The sequence below is a fragment of the Bubalus kerabau genome, chromosome 1 (assembly GCF_029407905.1).
Source record: "Bubalus kerabau isolate K-KA32 ecotype Philippines breed swamp buffalo chromosome 1, PCC_UOA_SB_1v2, whole genome shotgun sequence".
In the NCBI taxonomy this organism is placed as follows: Eukaryota; Metazoa; Chordata; class Mammalia; order Artiodactyla; family Bovidae; genus Bubalus; species Bubalus kerabau.
Window position 1 is genome coordinate 93851228 of NC_073624.1, and position 13224 is coordinate 93864451.

The 13224-nt window shown below is 40.6% G+C and overlaps 1 protein-coding gene across 5 annotated transcripts in view; it reads right to left on the reverse strand.

Moving 5' to 3' along the window:
- TFCP2 (transcription factor CP2) overlaps nucleotides 1–13224 on the reverse strand; it is a 52443-nt gene that overhangs the window by 21090 nt on the left and 18129 nt on the right. The window lies entirely within an intron of this gene.

Here is a 13224-nt window from a genome sequence, read left to right on the forward strand (position 1 = left end):
CCCTCGTGACTAAGCAAAGGGCTGTCAATTGAGGCTAGAATTCTAAAACTACTACCCCTAAAATCAACTCAAAACAGTACAGCCAACCCAAGTACTCTCTCATTAGAGATTTTAAAATCTAAAATCCTTGAATATAATCACTCATGTTCTTGCCACACTGAGCTGCCTTTACTCTGCTGTGGGAGCAAGAATCCATTCAGCTCCACATTCTTAGAAGTGAAGGCTAAAGGTCACTGATAAACACAGCTCTAGGCCCCCACTTATCCCACAACAATAACAATTCAGCAGGAAACAATTTTGAAATACAGAAGTCTGTTCCTTCTCTGACTGAGTGCAGCTTTGGAAAACTAACTCTAGTGAACTCTAAGTGGTTGTTACCAATTTAGCATTTTATTGTAGTCTCTGCCTCATACTTAATTCATTCCAGTGAAACATGAGCTGTTTAAAGGGAATAACTTCTCCTTGGTGTGTTGAAATACTTGTTGACATGATTTATATTTTTGTTTATTTGCCTGCATTCTCCAGAATATTCCAGTCCTAATATATTTTGATCATTTTTGAATTCTCAACATTTCACAGTATCTCTGATTAAATGTAAGGATACAGAAACCTTACCTGTTAAAGTTGATTGCATGTTAAAAATGTGTGCCACTAAGTAGAAAACCACCCCTGAGTGTAGAGGCCTAGCAGAAAGCATCTGATTGGAAGTCACTGAGGAACAGAAACAGTATCAGGTATGATCTTTCCTGTTTGTAACTGGGATTCCATGAAGAGCTGCTTCATGGTCCCCTGAAGTATAAATTACCCTTTTGAGATAAGGCAGCCTCTGAATGGTCTCTACTAGCGCACACCTACAGTTTAACCTTCTCCCTCAGCCCTGCCAGTTCCTGAACCCTCTTCTAGAGAGCCTGGAGCAAAGAGAGGAAGAGATTTGGTGAGCTTAACTTTGGTTAAGAAAGGTAAACAGAAAGGTGTCCATAGCAACTAAGGAAATTAGAAACTAACTTGGGACAATAAGATGCCATGAACGGCTAACTTCCCTATTTATAATACTTTAGACTCCATCATGATGAAAAGAAAATATGAAAGAAAACATGCCAGTATTCCTATGTTAGTTACAGCATGAAAGGACAAGAACTGAAAAGACTATACACCCTGAGGTCAGCTTCAAAAGAAAAAAAGTAAAAATAAATAAATAAAAAGAAAAAAACCATCCAGTAAATAACTGGCTGCTGCTGCTGCTAAGTCGCTTTAGTCGTGTCCGACTCTGTGTGACCCTATAGATGTCAGCCCACCAGGCTCCCCCGTCCCTGGGATTCTCCAGGCAAGAACAATGGAGTGGGCTGCCATTTCCTTCTCCAACGCAGGAAAGTGAAAAGTGAAAGTGAAGTCGCTCAGTCGTGTCCGACTCTCAGCGACCCCAAAGACTGCAGCCTACCAGGCTCCTCCGTCCATGGGATTTTCCAGGCAAGAGCACTGGAGTGGGCTGCCATTGCCTTCTCCGAAATAACTGGCTATGACACTTTTAAAGAGGAGAGGACAGCAGAATGATTTCCTTGGATGTATGGGAAGGATGGAAGGGCAGATAAGGGAGGACACCTGGCAAGGAGAGATGGCCCTGAAAGTTTTACTATGAAGCCAGTGAGATGCCCTAACTACCGAGTAATGATGAAATCAGCTAACTTTCTTGGTAAGAGCCCTCTGTCACAAGTGATAAAAGATGTTTGCTACCTGAACAACTGGTGAAAATTTTTCAACTAAAAAGCAGCATACATGGTTAAAAAAAAAAAAAAAAACAAAAAAAAACCTGCCTGGCTAGTTGTTTATCATCCAGACAGCAGAAGAGATAAGAACTATAATTCTGAATCTAAGCTGACCAAGAAAGAGAAATGGATTGCAAAAGAGGAAGTGCTGGGAGCCTCAACTGAAAGCAACCAAGCCAGGTAAGCTGGAAGAAGAATAAGGAACACAGTTAAGAGCAGGGTTCAAACAGGGAAGAAGATGGGATCCAAGCTCATGGTCTGAGATGAAAAAAAAGTCCTCAAAAATGAAATCTGCCAATCCCATGCTGTCTGAGATGGAGGGGAAAAAGAAGGGTGGTATCTACACAGAGTGGGTGGAAAGCTCGCCAATCAACACAGAATTAGAAGGACACGCACAAGAAAAAAATATATATATATAAAAGGAAAAAACTATTTTTTAAAAAGTGGCAACAATATATAAAAGGAACAAGCTTGAGTTGAAGCCCAGACTGTGCTGAGACCTGCAAAAAAAGCTAAGGGAAAGCACAGGTCCACTTTTTGTTGTATATGACACATAATTAATATAAAAAAGAGACAGGAGAACATCTCGATCCCTGGTTTTTCTTCTATCTTTTCTGTAAAGAAACACCACCTTAAGAATAGAAAAAGAAGACCAAACATGGGATTAATGGCTCACAATACATAAGGAGACTATCAAAAAGTGCCAGGAATGAAATTATATACCTGGATGAAACTGTATACCAGGAAAATTAGAGAATGAGAAGATGAGATCTGTAGGTGACACTCAGTATGTGAACTCAGACAAATCTCCTGGTTCTGATAATGCCAAACATCACATTAGCTTTTTATGTCTGTAGTAGCAATTTTCAACATGAAAAGAGTATATTCTTCACACCTTACACCACAGTGATCTGATATGAAATCCAAGGCAAGCCTGCAGAAACAGTTATTAAAAGAATGCCCAACTGTTCAGTCGTGTCTGACTCTTTGAGACCCCAGGGACTGCAGCCTGCCAGGCTCCTCTATCCATGAGATTTGCCTGGCAAGAATACTGGAGTGGGTTGCCATTTCCTTGTCCAGGAGATCTTTCAAACCCAGGAATTGAACCTGCGTCTCCTGCACTGCAAGTAGGATTGTTTGCCACTGAGTCACCAGGGAAGCCCGTTAAAAGAATAGTTTATGAGTATTCAGGCAAGGCATCAAGGATCGCTAGAAACCATAACCAAACTATCTCAGTTTCCTTTTAAAATGTGGTTGGACAAAGGAATGCTATAAACATAAATACTTCTGGATTTCAGCAATGTATAAAATAGTCTCTCTTGAGATCTTTGTTGAAGGTGAAAAATATGAATTCTGTAAGTTAAGTGGTTAAGATGACCACTATATGCAAGTGCACCTACGGTGAGGGCAAGTCTGGAAGAAGGTTAGTGATGCTCCACAGGACCCCAGGGAAACCTGTCCTCTGAGACGCTTTTTATAAATAAATGACTTGGATGATGATCAAATATGCAAATGACGGAACTAGGATGGGAAAGCAATATCATATATGATAAAAATCAACTTTTAAAGTAATCCTAAGTGGCTGGAATAGAAGGCTAAATCGAACAGGATAAACTTGAATAAGGATAAATATAAAGTCACGCACTTAGAATTAACATCAACAAAATGGCCCAATATATGTGAGAAAGACTAGGACTTAAAAAAATCTATTTCAGTGAGACAAAATGTGCTATGGCTGCCCCAAATGCTGATAGTCATGTTTCATTAAAAGTAAAGGCTGAGGAGGGAAATGGCCTTCTTCTCTATGCAAACTGCCTACACTTGAGAACTGTGCTTAGCTCTGAATGCGGAACTTTAAAAAGACTTTAAAAATCTAAGGAAATAGATGAGAATAAATGAGGGGATCAAACATCATGTTGTTTGAAGAGTAAGTCAAGGCAATGATGTTTGAAGCAAAGAAGTCTTGTTAGGTCTACTAAGAGATTCAAGAGTTTAGGACTGATCAGTTCAGAGTTGGCCTCATTTTAAACATTAAATTAAGCCAATCAAAAATAAATCACAAGATCAATTAAATGGTTTTATTATTCTAAAAGGATGAAATGTCTTAAGCCTGCTCAAGTTTTAGAAGCTGATTGGGTTAGGCCTAGAAAGGCTATGTGTTATTAGAAAAGGCTATACAGCATATAGTGCCCTCGAGAAGAAGAAATATCGCAAGTTCACTGCTATTAGAGTCCAAAGCATATTACTCTGTGTCATCTGCTACAGAAAGCAATGACCAAATGATAACTATAAAGCCTGTATGCTGGCTAGACCAACTGGCTTATAAACCATCCTACATATTTTTACAATTTTTCATTTTTACCTTTGCATATTTTTCATTTTTACCTTTGTGTACTTGCCATGACAAAACAAGTACTACACAAATCATAATAAAGGCACAGATAAAATCAAGGTACGCTAAATTTTCTTTATAACAAATCCAAAAACTCATCAGTATAGTTTTCCCTAACATAGATGATTCCTAAAAATTATATTCTTGGCAAAAGACATAAAAAGAGTTTCAATTCTTAAACAGAATCTACACTTTCTTTTGGCCAAAGATGATTCTAATGAATTCTACTTGGAACACACTCTTCTACTGCTAAACATGTATGAACTAGCTAGCAAGTAGAACGTGTTTCCTGACGTATTGATAACTCCCTCTTTAAAAAGAAAACTTCAATCATTCATTCAAATGTTTATTAAGTATCTACTAGTGTTGATGGCACCCCACTCCAGTACTCTTGCCTGGAAAATCCCATGGACGGAGAAGCCTGGTGGGCTGTAGTCCATGGGGTCGCTAGAGTCGGACATGACTGAGCGACTTCACTTTCACTTTTCACTTTCATGCATTGGAGAGGGAAATGGCAACCCACTCCAGTGTTCTTGCCTGGAGAATCTCAGGGATGGGGGAGCCTGGTGGGCTGCCGCCTATGGGGTCGCAGAGTCAGACACGACTGAAGCGACTTAGCAGCAGCAGTGTCAGACAGACTATTCTAAGTACTAAAAACTACATATCAACTTTTAAAATAAAATTATTTTTCTTCTTTCCTATATTTTTCTTTCTTTTGGACTTTTATGTTTCAGTGCTAAGTCGCTTCAGTCTGACTCTGCAGCCCTGTGGAGTGTAGCCCGCCAGGCTCCTCTGTCCATGGGATTCTCCAGGCAAGCAAACTGGAGTGGGTTGCCATGCCCTCCTCTGGGGGATCTTCCCGACCCAGGGGTCAAACATATTTCTCTTTTGTCTCTTGCATTGGCAGGTGGGCTCTTTACCACTAGTGCCACCTGGGAAGCCCAAGAGCAGTCAATAAATGGTGTCTCTTTTGCTGTTGTTGTACAGACGTTAAGTCGTGTCCAATTCTTTGCCACCTCATGATCTACAGCATGCCAGGCTTCCTTGTCCTTCACTATCTCCCTGAGTTTGCACAAACTCATGTCCATGCCATCCAACCATCTCATCCTCTGTAGCCTCCTCTCTCCTCTTGCCCTCAATCTTTCCCATAATCAGGGTCTTTTCCAATGAGCTGGTTCTTCACATCAGGTGGCCAAAGTATTGGAGCTTCAGCTTTAGCATCAGTCCTTCCAGTGAATATTCAAGACTGACTTCCTTTAGGACTGACTGATTTCATCTCCTTGCAGTCCAAGGGACTCTCAAGAGTCTTCTCCAGCACCACAGTTCGAAAGCAGCAATTCTTCAGCACTCAGCCTTCTTTATGGTACAACTCTCACATCCATACATCATTAATGGAAAAACTATAGTTTTGACTATATGGACCTTTCTCGATAAAGTGATATCTCTGCTTTTTAATATGCTATCTAGGTTTGTCATCGCTTTTCTTCCCAGGAGGAAAGAGAAAACAAAAGTGTTAGTTGCTCAGTCGTGTCCAAGTCTTTGTGACCCCATGGACTGTAGCTTGCCAGGCTCATCTGTCCATGGGATTTTCCAGGCAAGCATACTAGAGTGGGCTGCCATTCCCTTCTCCAGGGGATCTTCCCAACCCAAGGATCAAACCTGGGTCTCCCACACTACAGGCAGATTCTTTACCATCTGAGCCACCAGGGAAGCTCAGGAGGAAGGGCCTTTTAATTTCCCTGACTGCAGTCACCATCGGCAGTGATTTTGGAGCCCAAGAAAATGAAATCTTACAGTTTCCATTTTTCCCCATCTCTTTGCCATGAAGTGACAGGACCAGATGCCATGATCTTAGTTTTTTCAATGTTGAGTTTTAAGCCAGCTTTTTCACTCTCCTCTTTCACCTTCATCAAGAAGCTCTTTAGTTCCTCTGCACTTTCTGCCATTAAAGTGGTATCTGCTTATCTGAGGTTGTTGATATTTCCCCTGACAACCTTGATTCTAGCTTGTGAGTCATCCAGCCCAGCATTTTGTATGATGTACTCTGCAAATAAGTTAAATACACAGGATGACAACATACAACCTTGACGAGTAATACTCCTTTCCCAATTTTGAACCAGTCTGTTGTTCCATGTCCAGTTCTAACATTGCTTCTAGTCCTGCATACAGGTTTCTCAGGAGGCAGGTAAGGTGGTCTGGCATTCCCATCTCTTCAAGAATATTTCACAGTTTTTTGTGATCCACATAGTCAAAATCTTCAGCGTAGTCAATGAAGCAGAAGCAGATTTTTTTTTGGAATTGCTTTGCTTTTTCTATGACCCAGTAGATGTTGGCAAGTTGATCTCTGGTTCCTCTACCTTTGCTAAATCCAGCTTGTACATTTGGAAGTTCTCAGTTCAAGTACTGCTGAAGCCTAGCTTGAAGGATTTTGAGCTAAATCTTGCTAGCATGTGAAATGAGTGCAATTGTACAATAATTTGAACTTTCTTTAGGACTGGAATGAAAACTGACCTTTTCCAGTCCCATGGCCACTGCTGAGTTTTCCAGATTTGCTGGAAAACTATTAATTTTTCTAACATAAAATTTATGACATTGTTCCCCATTCTGTACTCACTTTCCCCTAATCAGTCTACAACTTACTAAGTTCTTTTCATTTATATCTCACTTTTAGCTAAACAGTGGCCAGACAGTTTCTATCTAACTGTAACAAGGCAATTCCTGAAACAGTTTGGTGAAAAAAATGAAAATAAGTAAAATCTAAATAACCCAAGTATAGCCTTAAGTTTTATAAACCAGTAAAATTGCATGAGATCTCTTAATTCGGCTGCTAAATGTCCCTTTGGTAACTAATCTCCTGAAATGGTCTCTGATGACGGGTATCTCTTGGTATTCACACCCTTCAGTGGCTCCCTTACCCCTTGAATCTGGGCTAGTAATTTGCTCTAACATAGGCAATGTACAGGAAATAGCTGTGTGCCAGCTCTGGCTTAGGAGCCAATCTTTAAGAAAGACTGTCAGCTTTCATTTTTGTGCTTTGGGGAACCCTGAATCGCCAGGTAAGAAGTCTACCAGATTTCCCTGGTGGTACAGTGGGTAAGAATCTGCCTGCCAATGGAGGAGACACAGGTTCAATCCCTGGTCCAGGGATTCCACATGCCATGGAACAACTATTAATAAGCCCACATGCCACAACTACTGAGCCCGTGCTCTAGAGCCCTGGAGCCTCAACTACTGAGCACACCTGCCTGAGAGCCTGTGCTGCCACAGAGAAGCCCGTTTATGACAACGGAGAGTGGCCCCCATTCCCCACGACTAGAGAAAGCCCGCAGCACGGTAGACCTAGCACAACCAATAAATAAATCAGAAGTCTGCCTTCCTTGCTTTTGTTTATTGGTTATACTTGGTCTACATAAGAAGTCTGCTTACCCTGCTGGACTTCCCTTGTAGCTCAGTGAGTAAAGAATCTACCTCCAATGCAGGAGAACCAGGTTCAATTCCTGGGTCGGAAAGATCCCCTGGAGGAGGAAATGGCAACCTACTCCAGTATTCTTGCCTGGAGAATCCCATGGACAGAGGTACCTGGCTGGCTATAGTCCACTGGGTCGCAAGAGACACAACTTAGTGACTAAACCATCACCACCATCCTGCTGGAGAGATCACAGGGAGTGGCTAGTGGAGAGAGAGGCCGAGGCTATGGGGCAGGGTGTAGGGGTAGCGATGTACGATGTGGTAGTGGTGGTGGTTACGCAGCCATCCCAGGGTCCCAAAGAACCTAGCATTAGACTGTGATGTTCCAGCCCAGGCCCCTAGATGACCACAGAACCTCAGCTGACACCACACGAGGCAGATCTGCACAATCAATCCTCAGATCCACGAGAAGTCTGGTGGCTCAGAGGTTAAAGTGTCTGCCTGTGTCTGCCTGCAATGCAGGAGACCTGGGTTCGATTCCTGAGTCGGGAAGATCCCCTGGAGAAGGAAATGGCAACCCACTCCAGTATTCTTGCCTGGAGAATCCCATGGACAGAGGAGTCTGGTGGGCTGCAGTTCCCAGGGTCTCAAAGAGTCAGACACGACTGAGTGACTTCACTCTCACTTTCTTTTTTCTTTTGTTAAGCCAATAAGATAAAGAAAGGAAAATGCCCTTGTTCCAATGTTTCTAAAGAATTCTTTACAATAAAACTTAATAGTAGTGGTGGTTATATACAGGAAGATATTAAATCAACCTTTCTTAGAATAGCGCTATTTAAAAAACAACTTTCATCTAACTGCTTGGGAGTAAACCAAAAATACTATATTATCTACTTTAATAAACAAATTAAATTAAATCTGTTTAGTTAAACAAATACCCAGAGAGTAAACAGATCGTACTCAACAGAAAAATCATTCTTCTTTCAACTCATCTTTATTGGGTCACTTTTGGCTCTCTCACTCTCTCTCATTTTTTAACTCATATAGTACATAACTCTCCAATATAAAGCAACTAAGGATGCTGCGAAATCTAACAGCCAACATATTCACACTGAAGATATCTTAAAAATTGTAGTCCAAATACTGGAAATATAAGATAGTTTTCAAGTCATCTTCTGTCACATTTGTAGACTGCATTACTAAATCAAAGGTCTGTACAGAAGGCATATGAACATCACTAGCTCTCAACCTTAGCTGAATATTAAGAATCTCCTGGGGAGCTTTTAAAACTCCCTTCCAGGCCATATCCCATGCCAGCTAAATCTGAACTGGTGGGGGAGAGTTTGGTGAGTTTAACTTCTTAGTGCCCAGTCTAAGCCAAAGTAAAGGGTTTGATCTCAGTGTCATCTAGGATGACCAACTTTCTGCACCAAGATTTGACTTTACAGAGGACCTCAGCAAGCCATCTTGAAACATCAGCACTAAGGGTAAGGGAGTTTGTTCAGACTTGTGCAACTCCATCACCACTACTGGAGAGAAACCACTCACCTTGACACTGAATTAGTAAATTTCTTTAAAACTTTTTTTTTCCCTTCATTTATTCATCCAATAGTCTTTGACTCAGCTGGTAAAGAATCTGCCTGCAATGCGGGAGACCTGGGTTTGAACCCTGGGTTGAGAAGATCCCCTGGAGAAGGGAAAGGCTACTGACTCCTGTATTCTGGCCAGGAGAATCCCACAGACTGTATAGTCCATGGGGTCACAAAGAGTCGGACACGACTGAGCAACTTTCACTAGTCTTTGAGCACCTACTATGTTCTGGGCCCTCTTTCAGGTGGAAGAGATAGTAATAAACACGGTATAGATAAGATCCTCTTACAGAGCAAAAAGCATCATTATCATCTAAATTTCTCTTTCTGCACATCAACAAATCTTACTATTCTACAAACACCTACTGTTTTTCTACATTCCAGTTCATTGCCCTTAAAGTATGACTAATACTTGAGGAAGCATAAATGAATTATTTAAAAATAAAGATTATGTAACTCAAAAGGGCCTACTATGTTTACAGTAGGTGTTTTATATACAATTTTGCCCTCAGTAGCTTAACTCTACGCCTCTGGAACTTCAAATCTGAACTTCAAACCTGGAACAGAGACTGTTCGGTGTGACCTCAAAACACAAGTGAGCTAGATAAATCCACCACAAGTGGATTTTATGCTGATGCTATCTGTGAAAGAGAGATTGATCATCCGACAGTCTTTCTTTAGGAACAGTGTTCCTAGAACTTTTTTCCCAGATCTCAGTACTGGGCTTAAGGTTCTTTAAGCACTTTAAGAATTGCTTCTGGGAATAGACCATTCTTCAGCACAGTTAGGGGAGATCAGAGGTTTGAATTGATGTCATTTATCAAGTACATCTCAAAATTTCCCTCCAAATGAAGCTAATTTCTTTTCTCCCTCCAAATCTTTGAATTTCCCTCATTTCTACTTGGCTGAATAATTTGCCAATTACCACTTATTTCCTTCTATAAGCAATGTGTTATCTTCCTTTAACTTAGAAAGTCACTAAAAACTTCTCACTTCAAATCTGTCTAGAAGCTTTACTTATTTTTAGAAGCTGAAAAGAATCTGACCAATATCAGAATCAAATTTACTTCCAGGGAGCTTGTAAGATATTAAAAGTTTAATCAAAGAAATCAGAATCAGCAAAGCCCTACCTCAAGAGATTTGCCAGATATAGCCCTGCTTTCTCAGTTTTTTTCCTACATTACAGGATTAGCTCTTACAGCCTACAAATCTCATTAAAACACTGCTAATTGAAAACATCACCTGTGGCATCATTAGTACCAGGCTCTTTTATTAAATTTCTGAAATCACTGACTCTTCCCATTTAGGAGATGAATGACAACCATGGGTTATATATTCCAGAGAATCTGGCAGTTTTGACATAAAAAATACAGCTCCACTTTCAGTACTCAAAGATCTGATATCTAGCATTACATTATGACCTATCTGTGAAGACATTTTTGTTTGTTTTCCTGTGACTAAGGGAAACCACACTGAGCCCCTTATATTGCCAAACTTCAAAGCTTCTTTTCAGGTCCCAAATGTCTCCCAGTTCTTTTGATTTTCTTTGTTTGTTTGCAGTTAGACGTCCCTCCCTTTTCATTAGCAAGCATCACTCACCACTTCTGGGGTTCTTATTCCTTGCCCATTCCATTCCCACTACCAAGCCTAGCTAGTCCCCCATTCCTCTCTGCAGTGAAAGACAGACATTTTCCTGTTTGTTAACGCTTTAACCACTAGTAACTTTTGGGGAAATCCTAAAAGTATCAGAATACTTATCCTACGAAATGGCCAAAAGACTTTAGCTACCTCTCTCCCCTTTATGCTTCCAGTGGCAGGGCTTATGAAAAATTTCTGCCTTCTCCTTCAGACCACACCTTTGATGAAGGTCTTTTCTTCTAAAAAGGCCACATATTCCCTGGAAATGTCCCAAGTTAGGCCTGATGATGCAATCAAGGCAGAACTGCTTTTGCTCCCTTTTATAGATAGACAGTAGATAGGTAGGTATGTAGATAGATGGATACACACATGATAGATAGAGAATTAAACTGCAGTTCTAAGGATATACAGAAGACACCCAGTTCACTAAGCCTCAATCCTTTTCAGGAACGATACCTAGCTTTTTATCATTATCCCCCAATCTACAGTCAAGAGTAACCTTTAAAAATGTAGATGCCAGTCCAGGTTCGATGCACGATACTGGATGCTTGGGGCTGGTGCACTGGGACGACCCAGAGGGATGGAATGGGGAGGGAGGAGGGAGGAGGGTTCAGGATGGGGAACACATGTATACCTGTGGCGGATTCATTTTGATATTTGGCAAATCTAATACAGTTATGTAAAGTTTAAAAATAAAATTAAATTAAAAAAAAAACAAATATTATAATATAAATAATATAACAAACAAAAAAAAAAAAATGTAGATCTAAAATGTCACTACTCTGTTTACAATGCTTCAGAGGCTTCCCACTGAAATGTTGATAAAACACTAGCTCCTCAACAGGGCACTCAAGGCCCTTCCAAACTGGATCCAGCTTACTTGTTCAGTTTCATCTCCCATTATACTTCTCATCTCTCTTTTCCCTCTTCTAACAATTCCAGCTGACAAAATATAGCTCCTTTCCCTTGCTCTAATTCCACTACCACCACTGATTTTTTACATGTCAATTAGCATTCAATCCACACAAGGAGCAACTGTGTCCCTCTCCTTATTTGCCAGTTGAAGAAACTGACGAAGTAATTTGAAATGTTAAAAACATTTGCCCATGGTTAAATGGCTAGAAAATAGCAAATATAAATCTAAGTCTATTCATCCATTCATTCAATATTTTGTGAGCCTTTTAGGCTTGGCACCATTTCAGGCAGCAAAGAAACAGTAAACAAATTTTATCCAAGTTTTATCCTTTTGTATTATTACTCAATGCCCGGCATAAAGTTGCATTTGTTTAAAACATTCCTGAGGAAAATGTAATCAAGAGCTCCTATTCAGTGCTCCAAAGATATTTCTTAAGGTGATGCACACCAGCTCTCTACACACGGCTATTTGTGCAAGTCCTACTAACAGAATGATAGTATCAATGAACTGATTTCACTAAAAGGACTCAGGGCTTTTGCAACAGTTGATTCCTCTATCCACAAACTCAACTTCCAGATTGTTTTGCACCATTCAGGTCTCTGCTATAATGTCACGTCTACAGGGAAACATTCCTGGTCACTCTACCTAGATTCTATGCATTTTCATCAAGACGCTACCTTGTCTGTCTATCTACTTAACCCACTATATACCTACCTATTTACTACTCCTCCCATAAGAATGCAAGCTCCAAGAGTGCAAAGACCTCATTTGTTTTGTCACCCTAGTGACAAAAACCTTAACAAGGCCTGGCCATAGTAGGTACTCAATAAATATTGTTTAAATGAGTACCACAACAATAATAATAGGAATAGTAATAATCCCATTAGAAAATCCAGGTCTTTATAATTTAGGCAACTCAGCAAACACAACTGGGTTATACTTGTGGATGAATAGTCCAGAAAGTGCTTCTATCACTTATTATCAAATCTCTATTGACAGGCTTCCCTGGTGGCTCAGCATAAGAATCCAGCTGCCAATGCAGAAGACACAGGTTTGATCCCAGGTCCAGGAAGATCCCTCATGCTGCAGAGTAAACGAAACCCCAACTATCGAGTCTGTGCTCTAGAGCTCTGGAACTGCAACTACCGAGCCCTTGAGCCACAACCACTGAAGCCCACGTGTCCTAGGGCCTGTGCTCGGCAACAAGAGAAGCAGCCACGGGAATGAGAAGCCCGTGTACTGCAACTAGAGAGCAGTGCCTACTCTTGGCAACTAGAGAAAAGCCCGCACAGCAACAAAGACCCAGCACAGCCGATAAATACATACAAATTAAAAAAAAAAAATCTATCGAGCACTTGGCTATCTATCACTCCTGCAAAGAGTTTGTGAGTATTTCCATGTTACTTACAATTGCCTCTCCACACACAATTTTACTAATTAAATCTTTCATGCAATATTTCTAAGCATCTTTAACAACCAAACCTACAAACCTACTTACTCTTGAAACCATCTTTTTTT